Source organism: Culex pipiens, chromosome 2, assembly GCF_016801865.2.
Source record: "Culex pipiens pallens isolate TS chromosome 2, TS_CPP_V2, whole genome shotgun sequence".
Lineage (NCBI taxonomy): Eukaryota > Metazoa > Arthropoda > Insecta > Diptera > Culicidae > Culex > Culex pipiens.
In genome coordinates this window covers 9,458,589-9,484,746 of record NC_068938.1, presented here as the reverse complement: position 1 = coordinate 9,484,746, position 26,158 = coordinate 9,458,589, and the positions used below count along the sequence as shown (strand labels likewise).

The window sequence follows — 26,158 nt, the reverse complement described above, 5'->3', positions numbered from 1 at the left end:
ATGGCTATGTAAATGCATGAAATTCTGTATTTTGATTAGAAATTTTCTGATAGATTTGGTGTCTTCTGCAAAGCTGAAGGTTTCAGAAAAAATGGTACGCAGAAAAAAATCTTTTTTATTACCCAGAATTCGTACTTTTAATTTTTGTATTATATATGTTTTAGGGCACGAAAACAGACATATTTAGTAGTGCATGATGGAGCAAAATCTGCTTCAGGATATATGATTTTTTTATACAGTGTTTTTTGGAAAATATCGAAAATCTGGACAACTTATTATTAACCCCTTCCCGCCCAGAGCAAAATCGAGATTTTTTACGGTTTTCCTTGCCATTTTTTACATAATTGACCAAATTGGATGGAATTTGTATAGGGGGCAGCAAACATCTTAAATAACACTGTGCAGGAAGAATGAGATCATTTAATTCAATAGTTTTCGAGAAATTTCAATTTAAGTGACAAATTAGTGGTGCTCTGGTGCAACCATGGCACTGTGGTCTAGATCGCAAAATTAAGTGGAAAACGGATTTTCCGAAAAATGGTGAAGTTTTGGAGCTTTGGTGTCGATTTTTGGTCATATTTTGGGTTTCCATATAAAATTATCATTTGAACCCAAAATATGACCAAAAACCGATTTTGCGACACTTTGGGTAAATTCTGAGGGAAGATTCAGATTCAGCGGGCAAAATTACATGGAAAAACATATATTTGGACAATTTTTGAAATACGTTAGGGTGGTCCCATAAGGTTTTCCCTTGAAAATTAGCCTTTTCAAATGAAGATATCTCGGGTTCAAAGGAAAACACCCCTGGGATTTTTTCAGCGTTAGTAGTGCTGGATCTCTTCTTTCAAATGCAACCTAGTGCTTAAATTTGGCTTGCGCCTTTTCGAGATATTTAAGTTTTAAATTTGCATCTTTTGCCTTAAATCTTTTAAGGCAAAAGATTTTTTAATTTAAATCTTTTACCTTAAAATGGCTGTAACTTTTGACCCTTAAGTCCAAATTGACCTGTCAAAAAATAAAATTGTTTATTTTTTATAGCTCTAAAAGTGCCCTCAACATCACTTTTCTCTAAAACTTAACCCTGAATTGCCACATTCAAAAAACGGATTTTTGAAAGATGCTTTCTATAAATTTGGTCGTAGAAGGCGTAGATTACGAGATAAAATTTTGGTGTCTTCGACAAAATTGCTTGGATTGGCAAGTTCAACAACATTCTAGAAGACAAAAAAATTCCCAAAAATATTCCTGAAAAGTAAGATTTTCAAAATCACCCTAATAGTGAACCACCCTAATTTTCAACCAAACCAAAAGTTGCCCTTTTCCATTTGCAACAACTCTTTTAAAGACACCAAAGCTCCAAAACTTCACCATTTTTCGGAAAATCCGTTTTCCACTTAATTTTGCGATCTGGACCACTGTGCATGGGCGTTTAGTTAGAAGGTTAAACATTATTTTTAAAGCTAAATCGAATTTACAATTGAAAAATACTCTGCATTTTTTTGGTAAAATGGCCCGTTTTCAAGTTATAACTACTAGTAGGTATAAATGTTCTTTTTTTCGGTTTTTTGTTTAAAATATTTCTGGAAAGGAAAGCATCTCTGAAATAAACATTTTTGAAAGCTGAGAAAATTTCGTATAATTTTATCTCTGATTTTTTTTGAAATAGGGAAATTTGTTTCTGAGATACAGCCTCACAAAGAATTCGATGATTTTTCTAAGCGACACCTAATAAACCTGTAATTTCAATCGACGATATCTCGGAAACTATTGGTCCGATTTACACTGTAAAAAAATGTGAACTTTTGCTAAATTTTCGGATATGAATTCAAACATAAAAAAAATGGTCTAAAATATTAAATATGGAAAAAATATCTACTTGTAGACCTTTTCAAGAGTTAAGCTTGATTTTAAAATTTTGAAATGAGTTTTGTTTAAAAAATCTTAAAATTCTATAAAACCTTCACTTTTTAATATTGCGAATCGGACCAATTGTTTCCGAGATATCGGCAGTTGAAAATAACATACTAATTAGGTGACACTTCGAGAAATTCATTTTCATCGATCTATATTCTTTCGGATCCAGATTATGTAATTTCCTAAGAGAAAATTATAGGAAATTTTCTCAGTATTTCATTTTTTATTGGTGCTTTTCTCTCAGAAGGAAATTTTTAAACGAAAAGAATTCGAAATCCAAAAATTTTATCAAAAAAATAAATAATTGTAAAGTACTTTTCGATTGCAAGTTCGGCTTTGCTTTAAAAAACCAAATTTTGCAACTTTACGCACTATAATTCAAAATTCATAGGGAATGGACAATGTTTCATCCAAATAAAAAAAAAATTAAAAATCACGACAAAAAATCCGAAATCATAAAAAACTTCTCTCATCTCAATTTTAGTTGTTTTTGCAGGGCAAACTGATGAAAAAAGAAAAAAAGCATAACTTTTCAAAAATAAGTTGCTCTCCCCTATTTTTGTGGTTTTCTAGGCAACGGAAGATTTTCAGTACCGTTTGGATTTAAAATTTGCCATTCAAACCCACTTCCACGTGAAAACGTGTATTCATCATTGAGCCAAGTTGCATAATTGGACCGGGGCTTTGAATTAACACGATTTGAACTAGTCGTCGTCGACGACGACCGGTCACATGAGTCTGATTTGTATGGAAAGCCATTTCAATGCAAAAGCCGACTCGAAAACGACTCACGATTTGTCTCCGTTAAGCTTGTTTGAAAACGTGTGCTGGGAAGATTGGTGCTTGCGTCCTCGTTAGACTTTAATCCTATTATAAGAAGAAAACGCCCAAAGTTATGCATTTGTGGGTGCACTTCATAAATCTGACTCCGATTAAGAGCCACCTCAGCAAAGCATGCCTTAAATTTTACAACATAACCGTTTTAAATTGTGTTATTATTCAAAAGATTAACTTTAACGACCAGCGATTAAATCTAGTTGTTCTGCACCAAATTACGGATTAGATAGCCCTGCCTACCCGACCATAGGTCATCGGTCTTGACTACATATTAAGAGCGAGTCCACGAGCAAAGCATACCCATCTCGCATCGACCTCACCAATCTGCCTGAAATTTTCAGGGGTTGTTTGTACATATAAAACTAGCATCTGGTCAAAATATGAGCACTCTAGGTCAACGGGAAGTGGGGCAAATCGGGACACAAAGTTTGAAGGTTCAAAAACGTAAAAAATCTTTAAAAGGCTATAACTTAAGCAAAATTCAATTTAATTTCAAAATTCAAAATGCATCTTAAAGGGCTTCAAAAATGCAACAAAATGCAGGGTAGAGCATCCAAATTGGTTAATTCTAAAGGGAGTTATTGGCATTTTAGTGAAAAAATAGCATAATTTTCAAACTGAAATAAAAAAGTGTTCCATCCAGATATCAACTCGGTTCGACCTGCAGCTTGTAGGGGACATCTGGGACTACCATCTGAGACTGAGACCGCTTTGGGTAAGGCAGTTTAACATATTGAATAGACACTTTTACTTTTAGTGAATTTTTTGGTTGTAAATTTTTGCTCGGGGGACCCCTTAGATCCCATTTTATGGTGATAATTTTATCATATTCGTGTTTCTGAGACAATTTCACAATAGAAACATACATAAAAATGTTTATTATCATCCATTTTAACCCTTTACAAAAATGAAAGTTAAAAAAAACTTTGATTCACATTTATTGACTATCAAGTTCGTTTCCAAGGATACTAGATGACACCAGAAAAAAAGTAGCTTCTTGATTTTTTTTATCTTTCATTTTTTAAAGGGTTAAAATGGATGATAATATACATTTTTATGTATGTTTCTATTGTGAAATTGTCTCAGAAACACGAATATGATAAAATTATCACCATAAAATGGGATCTAAGGGGTCCCCCGAGCAAAAATTTACAACCAAAAAATTCACTAAAAGTAAAAGTGTCTATTCAATATGTTAAACTGCCTTACCCAAAGCGGTCTCAGTCTCAGATGGTAGTCCCAGATGTCCCCTACAAGCTGCAGGTCGAACCGAGTTGATATCTGGATGGAACACTTTTTTATTTCAGTTTGAAAATTATGCTATTTTTTCACTAAAATGCCAATAACTCCCTTTAGAATTAACCAATTTGGATGTTCTACCCTGCATTTTGTTGCATTTTTGAAGCCCTTTAAGATGCATTTTGAATTTTGAAATTAAATTGAATTTTGCTTAAGTTATAGCCTTTTAAAGATTTTTTACGTTTTTGAACCTTCAAACTTTGTGTCCCGATTTGCCCCACTTCCCGTTGACCTAGAGTGCTCATATTTTGACCAGATGCTAGTTTTATATGTACAAACAACCCCTGAAAATTTCAGGCAGATTGGTGAGGTTCAAACAACGTCCCATTCAAAGGGGTATGCCCTGTTCGTGGACTCGCTCTTAAATCAAAAAGAGGTACCACCCCCCTCATACCGTACAGAGGTCGTAACTTGGCGTGGGAAAATCTAACGCTACCAGAGCGTCAATTGTCTTTGTCTTGGCCGTTAGAGCTAGGCGTTAGCGGTGGACAACGGTTTTGATTGGGGTCCACTTAGGGGACGGTTGGACTTGTTTGCACTAGTTTTATTTACCAATCCCCTCGAGAGAGTGTCGTGTGGCGTTGCGGTTGTGGAGCAAATAATCGCGTGTGATTCATCACGGGCTGTAAATCATAGCTGCGTGTGCCATTTCATTAGTTGGTATGCCGGAAGGAGATGGAGATAGTAAATATTCCTAGTAAAATTATGGAATTATTTATGGGTCTGTGGCGTTTTTTCTCAGGATGGTTAAGCGTTACTTGAAGGCACAAAAAGTGGGATAGTGGAGATATATGGCTGTAATAATTGCTTGTGATGTTTATTGAAACTGTTGAACAACTTGATGGAAGTCACATGAAGAGAATTATACTCAGAAATTCTCACTCTCATCCGAGATGAACTTAGAGATGAATCAGATCAAATGAAATGAACACAAATTTGTGTTCGTGTCAAAATGTCACAATAGAGGAGAAAATCGTGACGTCAGAAATGAACTCAAATCACTCAAAGTTCATTTTGTGAGTGACTTTAACATTTTGGCCTAGTTTGACAGCTACATTGTCCACAGTTTTCTGTGGAAGAGAAAAGGAGGCGAATACTTTATAAAAATCATACCTGTCAAAATTCCTAGCCTCAAAATTGTGTCGCGAGTTGCTTTTATCCTCTATTATTCTCTCGATTTTAATCGAGATCTGTTTACTCTTGACCGTTTTTATTCAAAGAAAAAGTTTTTAGCGCTTTGTACACGATTTCATAGTTGGAACCAATTTTCCACTGACGAATTACCTACATTTTTCACCACTTATTCTTCCAACGTAGCACAGCACACCACAGTCTGCAATCCCTCATAAAAAGTCATAATTTACCGCCGTCATCCTTAGACTCTTAGTCCCTTCTTTGTATCAGAAGCCATTGCCCCAAAAATCACAACTAATTGTCCCTATTTTGCAATGCATATTTCAACAGACCCCCCCCCCTCCATTCTCTATCCTACCTTTCACACAACCCACAAAAGACAAAGAAATTCCATTCAATTTTAATTACTTCGCCACGACCACCTCCAACGAAGCGCACAAAACTCAGAACGATATGCGCCGTGTCGGTGTGTTGATAATTTTCTAAAGAGAAACGACGACGACGAGAAGAAGAAAAGTGCCATCGCCAAGAACATACTTTGCCACTTGAGAGGGGGACGCTGAAGCGTTGAGTTGACCGTCGTCATTGTCGGCGACGAGCGTCGACATCATCATCATCAGCGTCGTGTATGAGTGTGTTTTTTTTCTCTGAGAATTTTAGCAATTCAAAAAAGATTGTCGAAACACTGACGACAACGACGAGTCAGAATTGGAATGTAGGGCAAGATACGAAAATGTGGGGGTTGGAGTTCGTAAAGTACGGTTGAATTGTTTTTTTTTTTGCTGTTAAAATTGTCCAGATAAAGTTAGATTTACGTCTGGGTTTGTATGATATAAAATAATATATTTTGAAAGATTTAAAATTACTGTAAAATCTGAATGTTAGAAAACCACAATTTTAACATAACTACACCATAAAAATAGTATGAATGCAATTCTTTACGAAATCGGCCGATTTAGTGCATTTTATTATTGTATTTTTTTATTTGGATCAAACTTTTTAGGAGTCGAAATTCTGTATCTATTGAAGCAATTTTCTAATCGATTTGGGTCTCTGGCAAAGTTGTAGGTATTGATGAAGACTTTTCAGAAAAAAATTATACACGGAGGAAATATTTTTAATTATCACGTGTTTTTACTAAAAATAATTTTTCAAAATCCATATTTTTATTTTTTTATATGTTTATAGGCGACAAAAACTTTTGAGCCATAGTATGAACAAAACATTTCCATTTTGTTTTGTTTTTTGGATAATTATAACTTTTACTTGAAATTTTTTTTTGGACTTCAGTTTTTATTGTAATTTAAAATTAAATTTTCTATTGATTTTTCAATAGTTTCCATAACTATCCATTCCTGGAAATATTGTTTTCGAAAAGTTGAGAAAACTTCTAACAAAATTGCCTAAAAGACATTGAAGATTGGACCTCTGGTTGCTAAAATACAGCGAATAAATGAAAAAGAAGCAAGAAAATTTAAGTTTTTAAGTCTCATCCAAACAGCCTTTACTTTGTAGTAGAGCAATTCTCTGAGATTTCGGTCATTCGATTTTTTTTTGTATTTTTTAATCCGGCTGAAACTTTTTTGGTGCCTTCGGTATGCCCAAAGAAGCCATTTTGCATCATTAGTTTGTCCATATGATTGTCCATACAAATTTGGCAGCTGTCCATACAAAAATGATATGTGAAAATTCAAAAATCTGTATCTTTTGACGGAATTTTTTGATCGATTTGGTGTCTTCGGCAAAGTCGTAGGTATGGATATGGACTACACTGAAAAAGAAAATGATACACGGTAAAAAAAAATCGGTGATTTTTTATTTAACTTTTTGTCACTAAAACTTGATTTGCAAAAAAAACACTATTTTTAATTTTTTTATTTTTTGATATGTTTTAGAGGACATAAAATGCCAACTTTTCAGAAATTTCCAGAATGGGAAAACAATCTTTGACCGAGTTATGGTTTTTTGAATCAATACAGATTTTTAAATACCTGGGCAAAAAGTAAGTTTGATCCACGAGAACAAAAATTACGAAATTCCATACATTTTTGGTAGGTTGCTCAAACGAAACCATAACAACGTTTTTGCTTAGGTATTTAAAAACGTGATTTTTATAGAAAACCTGGATGTATGGGTATCAAAAGATCGAAAATTTTATGCCCTTTCTGATGCCACATAGGTTGACTTGTGAATTGTGGACCGGTTCAGATGCCGGCGGATTTTCCGACGACGTAATTCCGGGTTGGTACGAAATTCCAAAGAAAAATCTATTCTATCGATACAAATACCCCCAAAACGGTGTTATACCCACTCCAAAATGTTTATTTAGCAATGCTATGGTAATATACTGACATTTAGTTGAGTTGAAAGTTTGCAAAATTGAGTTTAGATAAGTTTTATATAGAATTTCCAGAGTTATATAAACTTTTATACTAAGTAGTTAGTAAATTTAAATTCAATCCAAATTATTTTTTTAATCAGTTAAGGATGCCTATTTGGAGTTTGGAGACTGGATTTATGGTGATTTGTTAACAAATAACATTATTTATGTTAATTTTTCGAAAGGTGTACAAACTTTTTTTGCACCTTTTTTATTTTCGTAATAGTATTTGTTATATAACTTTTTATAGAAATCATCTTTTCATGAGCTTTTTGTAGCAAAGTGTTTGGCATGAGTTTCTAAACAAAACGTAGTACTTGGTTTCTGTCAAACTTTTTTTTTTACATGTTTCATCACAAAATGTGCATAGTGCCCAAGGGGTGTAAATACTTTTTTACATACTGTATATTTATTAAATTTTGGAATCACCTCTAACATTTCAAAAGGGCGTAATATTGAAATTCTAACAGTTTTGAAACGCGAATGGAAAAATATTTTCAACGGTCTTAGTTAAGCAATTTTTTCAATATCGTTGATTGAAAACTCTTGAAAAAACTCATGGGAATTTAAATTCAGTTTGAAACTGGCCATTTTGTTATACTTTTCGGAAAAAATAGAAAATCGAAAATTGAATGAGAAAAGCACACAAAATGCTTTTAAAAAGAATATTTTGTCATTGAATAAAGGTTTATGTCCGAGGATCTAGATGCATTTTTAATATTTAACAAAAAAAAATGGTGCGAAAACCTAATTTTATTTAGGTTTGCTCTTTTTTCCTGTAAACTAATATCTGTAGCTAGTAGGAAATTCCAGCACAATTATTTATCTCACAGAGAAAATGTAATTTGGATACTTTAAAGCGAACATATTTAAGTTTTAGTGAGAAAAAAGCACGAATTTTTAAAGATTCATTTAAATTTACAAGCATGGCCTACTAATTGCACGAAGTTTGAAGCGAATGTCTTATAACTCAAGATGTGGTTTCTAATTGTAATTTTGCCGCAGTTTTGGAATCTGATGACAATTTTTTTGAAAACAGCGGGGAATTGTTTTATACGGTTCGATTCAGTCGCTTGTGTGCTATCTTGTGACACGTTTGCTGTTAAATGATAGGACTTGTCACAAGATAGCATACAAGCGAAGATGTATGATAGCTGGAGCAACATTTGAAAGGTGCGGTACGACATTGCTCTTACGGCCTTTCATTACACGCGTTTAAATGGGACGAATTTAAACGCGTGTAATGAAAGGCCGTAGGAGCAATGTCGTACCGCCCCTTTCAAATGTTGCTCCAGATAGAATATCGAAAATCCCAACTTTGTAGATGGGTAGATGGGACAAAAACAATACCAAAATTCTCTGTTTAAATGAAACTTATTGTATGATTTTATTTCCTTTTTGAAGAAACAACACACTTGTAAACAAATGAATTCAAAACCTTTTTGCCTTCCTCACCTCACTGAGGCAAGGCTATAAAATCACTCGAAAATTGAACTTCTTAAATATACCTTCTAGATATACCTTCACGTATACGTATCGACTCAGAATCAAATTCTGAACAAATGTCTGTGGGGATGTGTGTAGATATGATTTTTTTCCACACGATTTTCTCAGAACTGGCTGAACCGATTTTGGCCGGGTCAGCCTCATTCGATTCGTTTTTTTGCATAACCTCAAAAGGCCGGGTATTTTTGTTTACGTGCGAGAGTCGCGCCAGATGCGAAACGCCCGGTTGCCACATTGCTTCAAATGAGGGTCTGCACGTTTTCTGGAAAAGTCTGTATCAGGTATATATTTTTTTCATAAACTTATTTTCATTATTACTTTGTAGATATGAGGAAGGCACCAACCACCTAATGGTGGATAAAGAAACGTGTTTAACATACAAATTTTGAAAACTTTTTAAGCCTTTTGAAAATACAGCTGGCAAAATTGTATAAAGCATTGTGTTGCAAAAGTGCAAAGTTTATTTAAAATAATATTTGAAACCAAGAAAATTGCTCGAAATTTTATAAGTTAGATTAGCACAATAAATGTCATTTCATTTTCCAACAAGTTAAAAAAAATGAGATAGGGCAAAAATCACTCTAAGTTTTAGTTAGTTCACCAAAATCAACGAAAACATGAATAATTTGACAAAAAATACACTCTCCAAGAGGTTACTGTATAGGTGACAACCCCCGACGTACCAAAAACCTGTCAGTTCTTTTTTAGGTCAAGAAGACATACACACGTTGCAGCACACACTATTGTGTGCGAGAGGTGCAGCAAAAATGACGACGACGACCGGGAGAAGCGTGAAAAAATTGCATAATTCATTGGATTCACAGAGAGCACACTCGTGATGATGACGACGCGGTGTCAGCTGACGGCTTGTGGAATGCACCTTTTGCTAACAGTTTGTCACGTTTTTTTGTTCGCATTTTCGGGAAGTTTTTTTGTTGCTAAAATGATTAATGTTTAATTGGAGTGTGGCAGCTGTCTGGAACAAATTTCTCGTTTTGTTCGTCGGAGGAGCAACTTTCCGGAATCTGGCAAAGTTTTTGTATGAAAATTTTAGCACAATTCTTCCACATTTCTAACCCTTAACTTGTTGCAACTTTCAAGGCTGCTCGGCAACATGTGTTCCCACAGTCATAAAAAAGCGCATCGCCAGAGTGCTACTTTCACGGCTGATTCCATGGACCGGATCGAACCATTTCCTCTCATTCAGCCCCATCATCGCAGCTAACCCACTCACTTAATCACCTGTCAATCAGCCCTTGGCCCCTAGACGATAGTCGTCGTTAAGCTCTCAACTCTCTTCCTCCTCCTCCTCTCGATCAGAAGAGCATCCAAGTCCAAGACGATGTAGCAATGGTGGTTACAACTCAACCGTAAAGTTTCATTTTGTCTTAGCTCCCCCAAACATGCTTCTTAACGGCTTAAGGGCTTCTCCAGCTTGCTCTTTCATGTTTCCCGCGAGAAGCCGTGTTTCAAAGCGATTCTCCCGAGCGTGCTAAATGCTCTTAATGTTGAATTTCGGGTGTGCACCCATTACGGCTTTATAACACCATTTTCCGTGCGTATTAATAAAGGCCCGATATTAATGGGACCTTGCCTTCGCCACCCAGCGCTCGAGAACCCAGCGAGATCGTTAATCTTGGAGCTTTGAACCTCGACCCCCTTCAGCTAAGAGGTGGAAAATTTTGGCGTGAAACGCCATAGAACCGTTCAGCGTTAAGGGTTAATCAAATTTACGACCGTAGCAGGAGCGATTTCGTGGGAAACGACCTTAACGCGCGTCCGCGCGTCATATTAGACGCCATCTTGGATTAACTGTCACATTTTCATACACAAGGTCGAATCGAATCGATTTCAAATCTTCCTCAAAAAAAAAAAAATGGAATCAAATTGCACCTGCTGCCTTGACAGGTGCTCCCGCTCGCATGTTTTGACCCTGAAAAGACGACGCCGTCGCCACGCCGCGTCGTACTACAAGGCGCAAGATGGAATGAAGAAATTGGCAATAACATTTTAATATGAAACATCGACTTTTGCTATCAGAAACACTTCTGCGAAGTGAAACACGACAGGCGTTTGTCGTTTTGGTTCTTGCGCCACGGTTCACTTGGCAAAGACCCTCTATTTTGGGCTTCAATTACGGAGCTACTACGGCTCTGGCTTGGGTTGTTACTTTTTTGCTACTGGCAGAATGTCGTAGTAAGCGATTCTTCATTTTATTTATTATCTGAAAAAAGACTTCAATTGAATGAAATTTGCAGAACTGTAGAAATAATTCAAATGAGGACTTAAAATAAAATTAAACGCGGAATATTTTTTTGCAGTTTTTTTTATCACTTTTTGCCGCTTAAAATTGTTTTCGGTAAAACACTACTTTATTTTTTTTTATATGTTTCAAAGAATATAAAATGTCATTCAGAAAATTCCAGAAAGCCCAAAAAACGATTCTTCTATTTTTTTTATTAAAATTTATTTTTTAATGTAAAATTTTGCAATCAAAAAGTACTTTAGTGAAAATTTGTAAGGTGCAGCGTTTTCAAGATATTCGTCTAGTAATCCGATCATAAAATTTACCTTTTCTGACAGTCGTGGCGGTGTGGCAATCCATTTGCCCACGACAAAACCACACCGACCCCACTGTCAAAAAAGGTAAATATTTTGATCGGGCCTATGGTTGCTGAGATCGATTCTGTATCACCGAGAGAGAACTTAAGGTCCGATTGCAATGTTAAAAAATGAAAATTTTGTGAAATATATAGTTTTTTTTAAATAATATGTTTTAATATTTCGATAAAATATTTCGATTTTTTTCAATCCAGCCCAACATTTGAAAATGTCAAAAATGCTCATTCAAAAAGTATTTCTTATTAACAATATTTTTTATTGAAAAGAAAAAAAAATGTTTTTTTTGTCATTGAAAATTGGACCATTTTTCCTGTGTTTTATCTTTGCATGGCTATATCGGGCATATTGGAATTTTCTGAATAGATTGCATTTTATGGCCCCTAAAGGAAATAAAAAATTAGAAACCGTTGTTTTATAATATGATTTAAGTGACAAAGAGTGGTTTTAAAATCTGCATTTATTCCTTGAATCATTTTTTTGGGTTTAATCTTCATCTATTCTTACAACTTTGCCGAAGACATCCTTTTGGAATTTTCTCATACCAATTTTGTATGGACAGCTGCCAAATTCGTATGGACAATGCAATGGACTAACTGATGATTCAAAGTAGCTTCCTTGGGCATATGGATTTGAAAAAGACTTTCTTCGTAGAAATTGGCTCCTTAGTGAGTTTCAAAACAAAATTTCGGGGATGATTCTCTATCGCTAATTTTAATTAATCATGAAATTTTGGAAATCAACATTTTCGATTTGGAAAAGAAAACTTCAGGTTTGATAAAAGTTTTTTTTTGTTTTTTTTTCAACTGCACAATAAAAAAAACTGCGTTGTTTTCAATTTTCAGTTCAGTTTAATATTTTAAAAATTACTACAATTTTAAAGTTTAGTATCTAGCAAAACGTTGTTTAAAAAAAGTATTTATTTATTTATAGGTCATCGCTGAAATTTGATTTTAAAGTTATCGCAGTTTTAGTAAAAAAAGTTTTTTTTGCCGATTTTGTCATTTTCCTGTTTTTGGGCGTGGCGCGTCGAAAAACTCAGTTTTTATTTTCAAAAAATCATATCTCGGAAACGTACGGTTATACATCGCCAATTTTTGTAGGTGTTATGTGAAATTTTAAGAGGAATTCGATAAAAATATTTTCAGACATAGGCTCTTTGGTCCAGACACGGTCAAAACGCCATTTTAAGTTTTCCTACGACATTTTCAAATGTTAAGCTAGATTTTGAAACTTCTTACTATTTTTCTCAAACAGCTAAACTAATCACCTTTCTTTTGCGTCTAAGACATCTAAAATCGGATGAAATGACGCGGAGATATGATTTTTTTTAAATGTGTTTTTTGCAAAAAATGACGAAAATTGCCATTTTTTGAACCACCCTAGCATGATGTAGGTCACCCTAATGGGCAAACAAAAAAATACGGGTCTAATTATTTTAGCCAAGAACCCCCAGAAAAAATTAAGCCCGATCAGAGAACTTTTTTTTCGGGTTAGGCTCTTTTCAAATGGAATTGCTGAATAATTATAAATCTAATAAGGCTGGTACAAATATTTTTAAAAGTTTTTGTCACCCCCCCCCCCCTTCAAAATTGGCCCGAAAAATCAGGGGGCAAAAAAAATATTTTTGCAATAAACTTCAAAAATTTCAATGAAAATTCAAGTGCAACCAGCTGAAATCAAATTAAAATACATTCTTCTGCGTTTAAAATCATTTTTAGCATGTTTGGGTTTATTAAAAAATCTTAAGATTTTTTGAAAATTTTCGATGCAAAATCTTTTTTTTCGATACAATTTTTGTTTTTGTCAGATCTTAGATTTTTTGAAAACTAATGATTGCAAAACAACTGAACAAGTGTAAAGTGCATTTTAAAACACATTTTTCATTTAAATGTGTAGACTATGGCTTGTTATTTAAATTTTTATATTTTTTTATTTTTTTGCCCCCCCCCCCCCTTGACCTCGGCCAGGGCCGAGGGACAAAAACTTTTTTAAATATTTGCATCGGCCTAAACCAGGTTTCTGCAAACTAAACTACTTCCACGAAGAAATAGTTCGATTGACCAATTTTGCACCAGAAGCACTCCCATTGCGCACATTTTTCGCAAGACGAAAAAAGAACATTGATTGCTTCCCTTCCAGGAAGTTGTTTCGATTTATAGACGAAAATATTGCTACCGTTCGAGTGGGTTTGATTTCGAATCGATAATCGCATCAGATTTCGGTACCAATTACGTGCAGATGGCAACACTGCTGCCTTGCCCCCTTCCCTTCAAGTCTCTCAATATCGGGCCAAATTCCGTTGTCCTTTTTACTTTTGCACGTCACGTAAAAAATAATCTTCAAACATTCATCTGCAGCAGCAGGGCCGAAATTGTGGCAAAAAATTGCATCAAAACCAGATGGGACGAGAATAAAAATGAGCACGAGCGCGAAACCCTGCCCGGCTTGGAAGCTGACAAAATTTGCATATTTATTCACAGAACGGAAAGAAAAAACCAAACTTTTTCTCTTTTTTGAGCTCGCTGTCGCCCACCTTAAAGAAAAACGTTACGCTTCTTGTTGCAATCTGTTTAAGTATATACTTTTGCTGTTCTGCGTCAAACGGTCAGGTTGTCCGCCCAATTATTAAGTCTATTTGCTGGAAGAAAAATTCGCAAATAATATGTTACTGCAAACTATTTGTGTGTACTCTTTCGTGTCGCAAAAAAAAGAACGCCATCTGCTGTAAAACAAATTTTTACGACCATCTGTTGGTCGGTTCTTGATCCCTTAAAGGAGATAACTTGTAGCGCGGTCGAAATTCCTTCTAAATTTCACCACAACCTCAAACCTCGGTTCCATGGGTGGCATCATCATCATCATCACTCCAATTAATCTCACAAGACGAAGGAATTTATATTGGTGCACGTAAATTAATCTCCTCTACATCGCTCATTTCCGTTTTAATTGCGGCAAATTCCGGTGCCCCCTCCCAAAAAAAAAGTCACGTGTAAGCTTCACCTTAAGTTAGAAGGGAGCTCTTCGCTTTAAAACGTGGCTGCCAGAAAAGGGTTTGAAAATCATTTGTTTCTGTCAGGTTGGTCCTAACCTCGGTCCCGGTCATTCTCGTTGGACCTTTTTTGGATCCCACACAGCTGTTTGCTGTGTCAAATTTATGAGCACCCATTTTTATTGTTGCTTTTTGGGTTATCTTTGCTTTTTTAATATTTAGAAACATGCAGGTTGTATTAAAAAGCTTTTTTCTTGACGTAATTTCTACCAAAACAGGGTTACAAAATTGTAGAGGGTTTGAAAAACAAATAGTGCATCTCACTCAAGCTAGCTGTAAATAAGCACTTACGTGAGCAGGATGCATCGTTTGTTTACAAATCCTCTTCGGCCTATTACATAGTTTTGCTATCATTTCGAAGCCCAAGGCGCGATTCGCCGCACGATTTGCCTAAAAGTGTTGTTGAATGTCAACAATCAAACGGAAAATCGTGACTCCAAAAATGGTTCTCAAGTCGCGAACAAGTTCAATGTAGTCGACTCATCCCTTGCCTTCACCTTTGAAAACTTGTTGAGCGAACCACAGATAGCTCTTTATTTCCTAGATTTTTTTTTATTGTAAGATTTGGAATGTCAAATTTAGCTACCTATAAGTTATTAAAAATAAAACATGTTAAAATGTTCATAAAATATTTTTTTTTTTCATTTTTTTTGAAAAGGTCCAATAAACCAAATTTTCAGTTTTTGCTTTTTGGTTGTTATTTAATAATGCAAAAAGCAAAAACTGAAAATTTGGTAATTCAGTTGTAAGAAAAAAAGTTCAATTGTAAGAAAAAAACTTAACAACACAACAAACTTAACAAACTTAAAGGAAATTTGACGGGCTTTCTGAAATACACTGAAATAAATAAACACGCCACTTCTACAAGATTTTTTGTTTTTTTTTTTTAAGTTTAAAACATAAAATTATAATTGCTAAGCCGAAGATATTGTGAAAACCTCACGAAAAATGCAGGATGCAAGGATACGATTTTCCAAAAAACTTGACATAAAAGTCTCCAGATAAACCATTGTTTTAAGTCCACGGCAAACAAAAACAAAATTGTTGAAAAATAGGGGTTTTGGCAATTTTTGAGTTTTTTTTGCCATTTCTATATGATAGACTTGATTCTTCAATCTCGAAAATTTATTACCGGAAAGCTCGTCCGAATTCCCACAAGTTTGCCTTTGACAGCATTTCAATTGGTAGTATGGACTTAGAGATGTGAGCTAAATTACATTTCTCATAACTGAAAACAGGTTATTTTGTTCAGTGTAGTTAGTAATCTGGATATTTGCTTTCATCAACAATAAAACGAGTTAAACTTATAGAAATTTGGACGAGTTTTTCGGTAAAAATATTTTGAGACTGAAAAATCAAGCTATCCATATATAAATTGTCCAAAACCCCTGTTTTTTTCTATAATTTAAAAACCTTTTTTTAAACACTGTTACTGCCCCTGTTCATATAAATGTCTCATATGAAAAAAGTAAATTTACAACATTTTATGCTTGATTTCTCTTATTCCTCATAAGGTGAGGTTAAAATACATTTTAACTGAGGAGCGATTCCAGCTCAAATCAGGAATATTTCTGGTACTTTTGTACCCGACCCTCTACGATTTCAGTGAAACTTTGAAGACATGTTATCCTAGGCCTATTTAAGCCATTTTTGTGTAAATGGAGCAAATTGTTCTCGAAAAAACATTTGAGTAAGTTGTTTAAATATTTTTGTATTTTGCCATTTCAAAATTACTTTATCTCGAAGCCGATGCATCAAAAAGTGGGCAGAGACAAACTTGTAGGAAATTGGGCGGGCTTTCTAAAAAAAATACACTGAAATAAAAATACACTCCACTTCTATGAGATTTTTTGATTTTTAAGTTTAAAAGTTAAATTTGAAGGTGAGGTCACGATTTTTTTTCGTTCAAAATTTTTGAAGAAATAGTCTAAGATGTTACAAAAAGACTGACGAAAAATGCAGGATGGTATGTCTCTCCTAAAAATAAATACAAAAATCATTTACTAAACCTGTTTTTTGAAAATAGGTCTAAACGACAAAATTTAAAAAAAACGATGATGGGAATCGATTTTCCAGATAATTTTACATGGGTAATTCTCTACCAACTCACACGAAATCGGGAAAAGTTGCCCCGACCCCTCTTCGATTTGCGTGAAACTTTGTCCTAAGGGGTAACTTTTGTCCCTGATCACGAATCCGAGGTCCGTTTTTTGATATCTCGTGACGGAGGGGCGGTACGACCCCTTCCATTTTTTCATTTAGAACAAAATTTTTCATTTTAAAATTTCGTGTTTTTTCTAACTTTGCAGGGTTATTTTTTAGAGTGTAACAATGTTCTACAAAGTTGTAGAACAGACAATTACAGAAATTTTCATATATAGACATAAGGGGTTTGCTTATAAACATCACAAGTTATCGCGATTTTACGAAAAAAAGTTTTGAAAAAGTTACTTTTTGCGTTTCTCTTTGTTTCGTCGTCCGTGTCTGTCGCGGGTGACCATGAACGGCCATGATCGATGACGACCAACTTTTTTAAAACTTTTTTTCGTAAAATCGTGATAACTTGTGATGTTTATAAGCAAACTCCTTATGTATATATATCAAAATTTTTGTAATTGTCTGCTCTACAACTTTGTAGAACACTGTTACACTCTAAAAAATAACCCTGCAAAGTTAGAAAAAACACGAAATTTTAAAATGAAAATTTTTGTTCTAAATGAAAAAATGACCCTTCTGGGACAATGTAGATTCGAAAAGTACATTAAATTTCCCATAAAATGACATGTTCCAAAATTTTTTACAGTCGAGTAACGGAAAATGGGAGAATTTTTAACACTTTTTTAGTGTTTTTTTCGATGAAAATTACGTTTTTTCGGAATTCTGAGTACGCCATCAAATCGGGCGTCTAATTTTACATAAAAGTCCCTTTGACACCAAATTTCTATCTCATCACCGTTTCAGGCTGCAAATTATTGAAAAACACCTCTTTTTTCGCATGTGCAAAAATGGAAGGGGTCGTACCGCCCCTCCGTCACGAGATATCAAAAAATGGACCTCGGATTCGTGATCAGGGACAAAAGTTACCCCTTAGGACAAAGTTTCACGCAAATCGAAGAGGGGTCGGGGCAACTGCTGTGTGAGTTGGCGGAGAATTACCCACATAAAAGTCTCCGTATTGACCATTGTCCTATGTCCAATCCTTGTGAAAATATAGCGGTTTTAAAAATAAAAATGTCGAAAAAATAGGATTTTTGGTGGTTTTTGGCGATTACTATATGACAGACTTGATTTTTCAGTCTCGTAAATATTTTTAACGAAAAGCTCGTCCAATTTCCCATATGTTTGCCAAAATGGCGTCTAGGGCGTCGCGGGGCCGATTTTTCGAAAAATGCCAAACTTTGAAGGTTTGTACCGAGCTCCAGGGTGCTCCAAATTTCAATGCTATGTATACCAAAAGATGCGCAAGGATCTGGCCTACACGTCAATGATGTTGAAAATAAACGCTTCAGTGGTCAAAATGCCTCAAAAAGTGACATTTTTGAAAAAATTTTTTTTTAGGGGTTAAATCCCATTTAAAATTTAAATGCAAAGCGCCAGCTCCTATTACGTCCAAACAAGCTCATATTTTGGATTTGGGCTTAGTATGCCCACCGGAACAAACCCTTGAATGTCCGCCAAAAAGTATTTTTTGTTACACTCTAATATATCATCTGATAGAACAAAACATTTTAACTCGAAAATAAAAACTTCATGATTGACTTATTTTTGAAGGAGACGCATGGTAAATGACAAACAAAATCACATATTTCAGAAAATTAGATATTTTTGAAATGCATGATTAAAAATCTCTTCTATCATTTTGTCAATCAATCCTATATTATTATGAAGCAGAATTGTCATTCAATCCTAGATTATTAGGAATTAAACGAATTGCAATAATTAAACAATCATGCGTCTCCTTCAACTGGTAGATTTTTTTAAAGGAGACGCATGGTAAATCTCGTAACTACAAGTTTTAATGGTTTTGAACCAACCGAAAGTTATCCCTGCATCATTTGATGTAGCACTTTTGCTCAAACTCCAGCCACATTAGCGCTTTGATCTCGCTGTGTCGTTCCAAAGTCACGTTTTCCCGGCTAATTTTGCCTTCTCAATCACCGAAAGAGGTCAGTAACGAGTAACGAGTTTGGCAGTTTCCCTGCCCTCGCGAAAGGGCACAATCTCACCTGACAGACCTGTCCAGGTGCAGCTGCTGGCATCGACATCTCACAGGAGGCAGATATCGTGCGAAACGTCGGTCGCCGTGACTACGTGATATCCCAAGTTCTACTTTTTTTTTTCTTCCCTACAAAACCGCAATCTAGCTGGATCACTGCCAGAGGTTCGGGAATCCGGGGAGAAACTTTTTCAAGCTTCAAACGCGGAATCTTATTATTGTTAAACAGGCTCTTGAAAAAAGAAGGAGGATGAAGATGAGAAAGAAGTGTTCTCGATAAAGCCAAACACTTATCACGTAACAGCATTTTTTGTCTGGTGGGGGTGCTTAATGTTTGGAGGGAGGTTAAATTTCTCCACACACGATGAAAGGGCGGAAAAGTTGCCGGAAGATCCTGTTTCCAGCTCGCCCCACATGCCGTGAAATTTCAAAGACATGAATGGGTTGAAATTACTCCTTGTTCTTGCTAGAGTCACGAGTAGAGTGGGATGAGGGTAATATGCCACTTTATTACACTTTTGACTGGAGTACGGCTGTGTTTTGCGTTGTTTTACGACCAGGAAGGAGCGATTTTATTGTATTCCTTACTTTTAATGGCTTTTTCTGGGAATAAAGAAAGCCAAAAAGGTCTCGAGGAGGTGACTTTTGTGAGTTCTGATTTACATCCCAGATAGCTTTGATGTTTGCATCAAGAATTTTAAATCTCTAAGATTTTTCATTTGTATTTGCTACACCCATATGAAAAGAACGTTGCATGAATTGTCATTCTGGTCTTGCTACATCGTGACAGCTGTTCAATCAAAGTATGCATGTAGAATACTAGACATGCAGTTCTGCATCGATTTCCTAAATCCTGTTTTGTTATTTGCACCAAAACAGAAAACAGGCAATCGAAAATTCCAAACAAAATCCCGATAAGCACCGAGCAATTAAACCTTGAGCTATAATCGATTGTCGCGCGCTGTTACAACGGGTCAGTATCGACCGAAATCCGCTCCGGGGTGTGATAAGAATCTCAAAACACACCACCAAAACGAGGCAAACCCTATAAAAACATAATCAAGTCAGCGATTGATAAGAGCGCACACACATGTGCCGAAGGCTAATCTAAATTCATTGAAAGCCGCCGCCCGCCCACGCCGCGGAATTGCTAGTCGTTGAGGAATAGGGTAAGTGTACCACATTTAAATTTGTTTTGAAAAATAGAAAAAAATAACAAAAAATCTAAATTGATGATTTATTTGAATTTGTTATCAAAATGGGTAGATGGCAATAAACCTTATCACCACTATCAGAAAATCCCGTTTCGGTCGGTGAACAAACAGTCATAGTTGGCTGTGCAAAAAAAACAAGCTTGTGGGGGAGGCAAATCGATTTAAAATATCGCAGGATGCAATCCGGAATGGATTCGACACACGAGAGCTCTGCTCTGCTGTATTGCAAGTTCATGCAAGCGCATACTGAATGGGATTACGATGGAGATTTATTTCAGTGCCATTTCATGGGAATGTTTGAAGCTTAGCGTGTAGTAACATAATGCGATATTTCAAATAATTTATCAGGCAGATTCATGGATTTTAGATTGTATTTTACGAAATAATTTAAAGAGTATATAAATTATTCTAGTTAGACAAAACTGGTTTAAATGGGTCAAATAAAGTTTCACGCGGTGCGTTTTAATTTCACCAGTATTCAGTAATGATCAACTGTTCTCCCAACTATTAAATTTAATGCAGTAAAACGTCCTCTTTCCATCTTTCTGCACCACCACTTACTGAAGACATCACCATAAGCAGTCTCCGCGCAAAGGGCGGAATCGGTGGAAAATTAAGTTAAGTGAAGTTCAGATGATGTTCCGCCGCAGACTTATTATTATTTCTGCCCTCCTTAACGCAACTCATAAACCGGTTCCCACACCGCCGGGGACAAGTTGATGACGATGACGATGTCGCGGAAGATGGGAAGAGATTCATACCGGTTCTCTCGGTGGTTGGCCCATAAAAACCTAACGGAACGGATGACGCAATGATTAACGAGTTATTGTCGCCTGGGCCCGGGTTGCGGCTTATCTGACTTTGCCCGGAGAGTTCTGGAGGGCTTCCTTAATGTTTATGGAGCTAGAAGTTTACACTTCATCGCCACCGCCATATCATCAGTGACTAAATCTCTAGTGGCGATGGCAAAGCGTCCCCCACTTTTGAAACTGATGATCTTTAGCCACACAAGAAATGCTGAATAATTAATGTTCACTTCTTTGGCCTCGACTTTTATCAAAAAGGGTTTTTCATCCAGCTTTTTCCCCCTTCTTCTTCTTCTTCTTCTTCTTTGAATGTGCCCCGAGATGACCATCATCAGCGCGTTATCAACGGCACAGGTTCTTCCGGTTCTTGCGAGAGGGGAAATAAATTTGCTGTTATTTTTACATTATCTCGCACACTGCGGGTGAGGGTGTGCCCCGGAATGGGTCGTTTAACCCCCCATTTTTCCTTGGGTCATTTAATTTTAATGGAGTTGAACGGAGTCGCGCACCGTTCTATCTATTTGATTTGGTTGACCTTTAACTGATATTCGTGTTTTCGGGCTATGTCGAAATACATTGGATGGGGGCAAAATTAATTCATTTTGATGCCTAATAAAAATAAAAACATAACAGCAAAAAAAATTATTAAGAAACAGTTGTGTTCACTAAGAAAAAGCTTGTCAGATAATTTTGGTTTTATGAAAACTGAACAAAGACTTCCCAGCAACAAAATGATGGTAATAATACATCTAGGAATGGTGACAGAATTCGTGTAAAAAAAATAATGTGTAATTTTACATCAAAAACTGGTGAAATTTAACTTTTTCAGACATTATTTAGCAAAAATTACTCAAAAAATTATTAACATTCAACCATTCAAATTTTCAACCTCCCAGTTTATTTTTATTGTGTTCAGACAAAGAAAACACAATAAAAATTATTATTTTTGCCTTATTAGCGTAAAGCTATAGAAAACGATTTTTTTTTTACTTTTTGGAATGTTGATTTTTTAAGTTGAAGATTGCCCTTTTTCGGTGTAGTTTCCGTTGAATTTATTTGAAATATGCAAAATTACACACAACAAGTTGTAAATTTTTACATTTATAGAACGATATTTAATGACACAAAATTTGTCACATTCCCCGATGTGATATTATTTTTTTTAATAAGTTTTCAACTGCATTCTTAATAAAAATCAAATTGTTTTTAAAACTCAAAAATGTGTGAGGAATTTTTGTTGAATATTTTTATTGCCTATAAATTCTACGAACGTTTGAAACTTGAACGGGTTCGGTAAATATTGTTTAATGTTTTTGTCAAATTTGCTTCAGACAGTTAAAAAATAGACGATATCGTGGTATTCATGTTAGTAAAATTTTCTTATGATTTCTGTCGTTCTGATTATTTTTTCAGCAAAATCGTTTTATTTTACGTAAAGAATAGTGTTAATTTACATAACTTGTTTGTAGTTATATCTATTCAAAAAAAAAAAAAATCAAATTATTCGCTCTACAGCATTGCCTTGGCGTTCTCGATTGCGAGATTCCTACTCGAAACTAGGTGTTCGAAGGCTTGATTGTTGAGGCAATTGCAAACCTCTTTTTACACCTTAGCTTCCATCCACCCCGGGATTCGAACTGACGACCTTTGGATTGTTAGTCCAACTGCCTACCAGCGTCTCCACCGAGGCAGGACCCAGGGAGACGACTCCTACACCTGGACTGAGCTAACGAACTAACCTTTTTTAGGTTAGTCCGGGACCAACATTTACTTCCCTTCCGACGGAAGGCGTGATCAGACAAATCTCGTCTCGAAAAATGCCACCGGGACCGTCTGGGATCGAACCCAGGCCGACTGGGTGAGAGGCAATCACGCTTACCCCTACACCACGGTCCCGACTATATCTATTCAACAATATTTAAAAAGGTGATATTTATTATAAAAAAATATTTTCGTCAAAATATTTTACCAAAAAACATCAAAATTATAATGAAAATAGAAGTCTAATCAACTGAAAACAATGCATTTTTCTGCTCTGATATTCATATTAAGCATGTTTGGGATAGTTTAAAAATATTTGCAATTTAACACTCAAACGCTCGGGTAGTCATTTGACCCCTATTTTTTTCTTAAAAATCTCATAACTTTTGGTAGAATTGACCAATTTGGATGCTTCCGGTTGCAAAAGATCCAGATTTGTCTATATTTTCAACTGCCAGATGCAGAAAAAATATGGTCCACTTTTACCGGAGATATTCCGGATTTCGTTGGGGTACCTCGGCCCTCCTATTTGGGTTTTTGGTCAATATAACAAAATCTATTCCACAAAACAAAGCCGGAAATGATGCAAAACTTCAAGGCATCATCCTAATACATCATCCTGCATAGATACATGACATGGTCAAGACCTTCGGGCACCGGAACAGGTTCCAACCGGAAATGGTTCACTGAGCTGATGTCGATTGGTGCCCAATTGGAACCGGCTCCGTCTTCTTAACCATGTCAATTATTTTTGCTGGATGATGTATCAGAATGATGCCTTGAAGTTTTGCATCATTTCCAACATTGATATGTAAAAAAATTGTGTTATATTGACCAAAACCCCAAATAGGAGAGTCGAGGTACCCCAACGAAATCCAGAATATCTCCGGTAAAAGTGGACCATATTTTTTCTGCATCTGGCAGTTGAAAATATAGACAAATCTTGATCTTTTGCAACCGGAAGCATCCAAATTGGTCAAATCTACCAAAAGTTATGAGATTTTTAAGAAAAAAAAGTAGGGGTCAAATGACTACCCGAGCGTTTGAGCGTTAATGAAATTCCTATGTACAACACCGCAAAAAAAAAATCTCAATTTTTTTTTCCTGGATATTTAGGTATTTTGGAAACTAATGATAGCAAAACAACTTGACAGGTGTACAATGCATTTTACAACACTTTGCATATTTAGATGTTGAAACGACGTTATTTATTTTTTTATACAGCCCAGATTCGATTATCCGAAGTTTCGATTATCCGAAGTTCGATTATCCGAAGGTTTGTATGGGACTTCGGATAATCGAATCACGAACAAAACATTTTTTTTCGTATTTTTTCAGTTTCTTGTTTTTAAGATAAAATTTGAGTTATTCGACCCCATTTTAGTCACATTTGAGTTGTTGATTGACTTTTGAAAAATAAAATGTATTTTTTCAATATTGCATCACCGCCATTTTGGCCGCCATCTTGTAGTTTAGGGGTCATACCTATGCTCAACAATCAAACATTAGACAACGAAAAAAATTTTTTTTTCGCGATTCTATTATTCGAAGTGATTTTATCCGAGGCCTTCGGATAATCGAGTCTGGACTGTACTTTATTTTTTTATTTTTTGCTCTCCCACCCCCTGACTTTGGTTACAGTCAAGGGACATAAATTTCATAAAATATTTGGTTGAAGGCCTCTCTAAAATAGATGAAAAAGAAAGATTTTAATCACTTAACTGAAAAACGTATGTGTTGTCATTTGCATTTGTTTTTCAAAAAGAAATAAGGCCTGTAAACCTTTTTTTTAAGTTTTTGTCACCCTTTCCTTAAAAGTTGGGCCGAAAAATCAGAGGGCAAAAAACGTTTTTTTTTTCAAAGAAACCTCAAAATTTCAATGGAAACTTTAGTACAATCAGCTGAAATCAATTTGAAATGCATTACCCTTCGTCTAGTGTCATTTTTAAGCATATTTGGGTGGGTTTAAAAATCATTAATATTTTTTAAATTTAATGTCTACACGGAGAAAAATTAGTTCCCAAAATCGTGAACAAGCGTTCTTGAAAATGGGAACCATGAACAAAGTGTTCAAATCCCATGGCACGTTTTTGGAAAACTTTGAAAAATACTTGCACCGGCCTAAAAATAAAATGAAAAAAAAACTTAATTTTAAAATTCATGTTTTATTTTCATAATTGTGAAGCAAAAAGTATTTAAAAATCGAAATTCATAATAACAATTAGGCGCCATCCTAGTTTTTTTTCGAGAATGTCAGCCTCCCCCTCCCTCTTCCTCTCCCACGTAGCATTTTTACCATACAAGTCGGTTTGTATGGATCGTCACATCCTACTTCTCGAAATGGTACTCCTATTCCTATATGTGGTTTCAAAACTCTATTTTTCAAAGAAAAAAAAGTTACTAGCTATTGATTTTTAAAAATAAAAAAATTATGACCACAGATTGAAAAGAAAAATTAAATATATAGATATTTTTTTAATAGAATGATTGTAATCATATCTGTTTCATTTTGGTAAGTTTTTGCTTCTTAAAAATAAACTTGGGTGTAAATTTCAAGTAATGTGTGCAATGTCCTAATTATAAATTGAAAAATTTAAATAAATTCTAAAGTTTTACAACATTATTGAAAAAGTTGAACATGTGACAAATAACAATTTTCAAATGTGGGTTCAAATCCAACCAATTTTCTGTTTGTCACGAAACCGAAAATGAAATAAATGCGGGAAAATGCACACAAATTAACGAATTTAAACTGCACAAGCTTACAGCGTAAGCATTTGGCAAACACAGTCAGCAATTGCACCGCACACCACATGTGCTAATATTTTTGCATGTCCAAAATTGTTGATATTTTTGCACTGCGCCGCAGCAAACCAATTTTCACATGTGTCTCAACGTCCATCGCGATCAGATCCGATCAACATTTCGATGTTTGCAGCTCAAACGGCTTTTGCAATCGCACCGATCTTAGGCGGCGAGCGGCGAAAATAATGTGTGTATTTTGGGGCAAATTATCTCATCCCGAAATCAACGCATCGCAGTAAACATTGAGTGCACGTGCGGTGGGAACGTAGCATTTTCAAAAATAGGTTGGCTCATTTGCGCAATGTCCATGTTTTTTTTTTTGTGTTTCGGTTATTCCGTAGATTCAATCACTGTGGAAAAATTTACTAACGTACTCGTAAATTGAACTTTCCACCGTTTTTTCGACCTTGTGTAATTCAATTACCGGGGTGCTCGTCAGCGCAAAAAAGGCCCAAAATTTTTACGACCAATTCAGACATTTCCTCATTATTCTTCCCTTCTCTCTAATGCACACACAGACACAATTGTGTTGGTCGGAAATCGCCGGGCAATCGTAAACTTAAGATCATTAGAGATTCTTTCACAAAGCATGGCTCCGCGGCTTTCCGTATA

The 26,158-nt window shown here is 35.4% G+C and overlaps 1 protein-coding gene across 2 annotated transcripts in view; it reads right to left on the bottom strand.

Annotated features, from left to right (window-relative positions):
• Positions 1 to 26,158, bottom strand: part of LOC120412687 (protein phosphatase 1 regulatory subunit 14B) — a 132,049-nt gene that overhangs the window by 44,008 nt on the left and 61,883 nt on the right. The window lies entirely within an intron of this gene.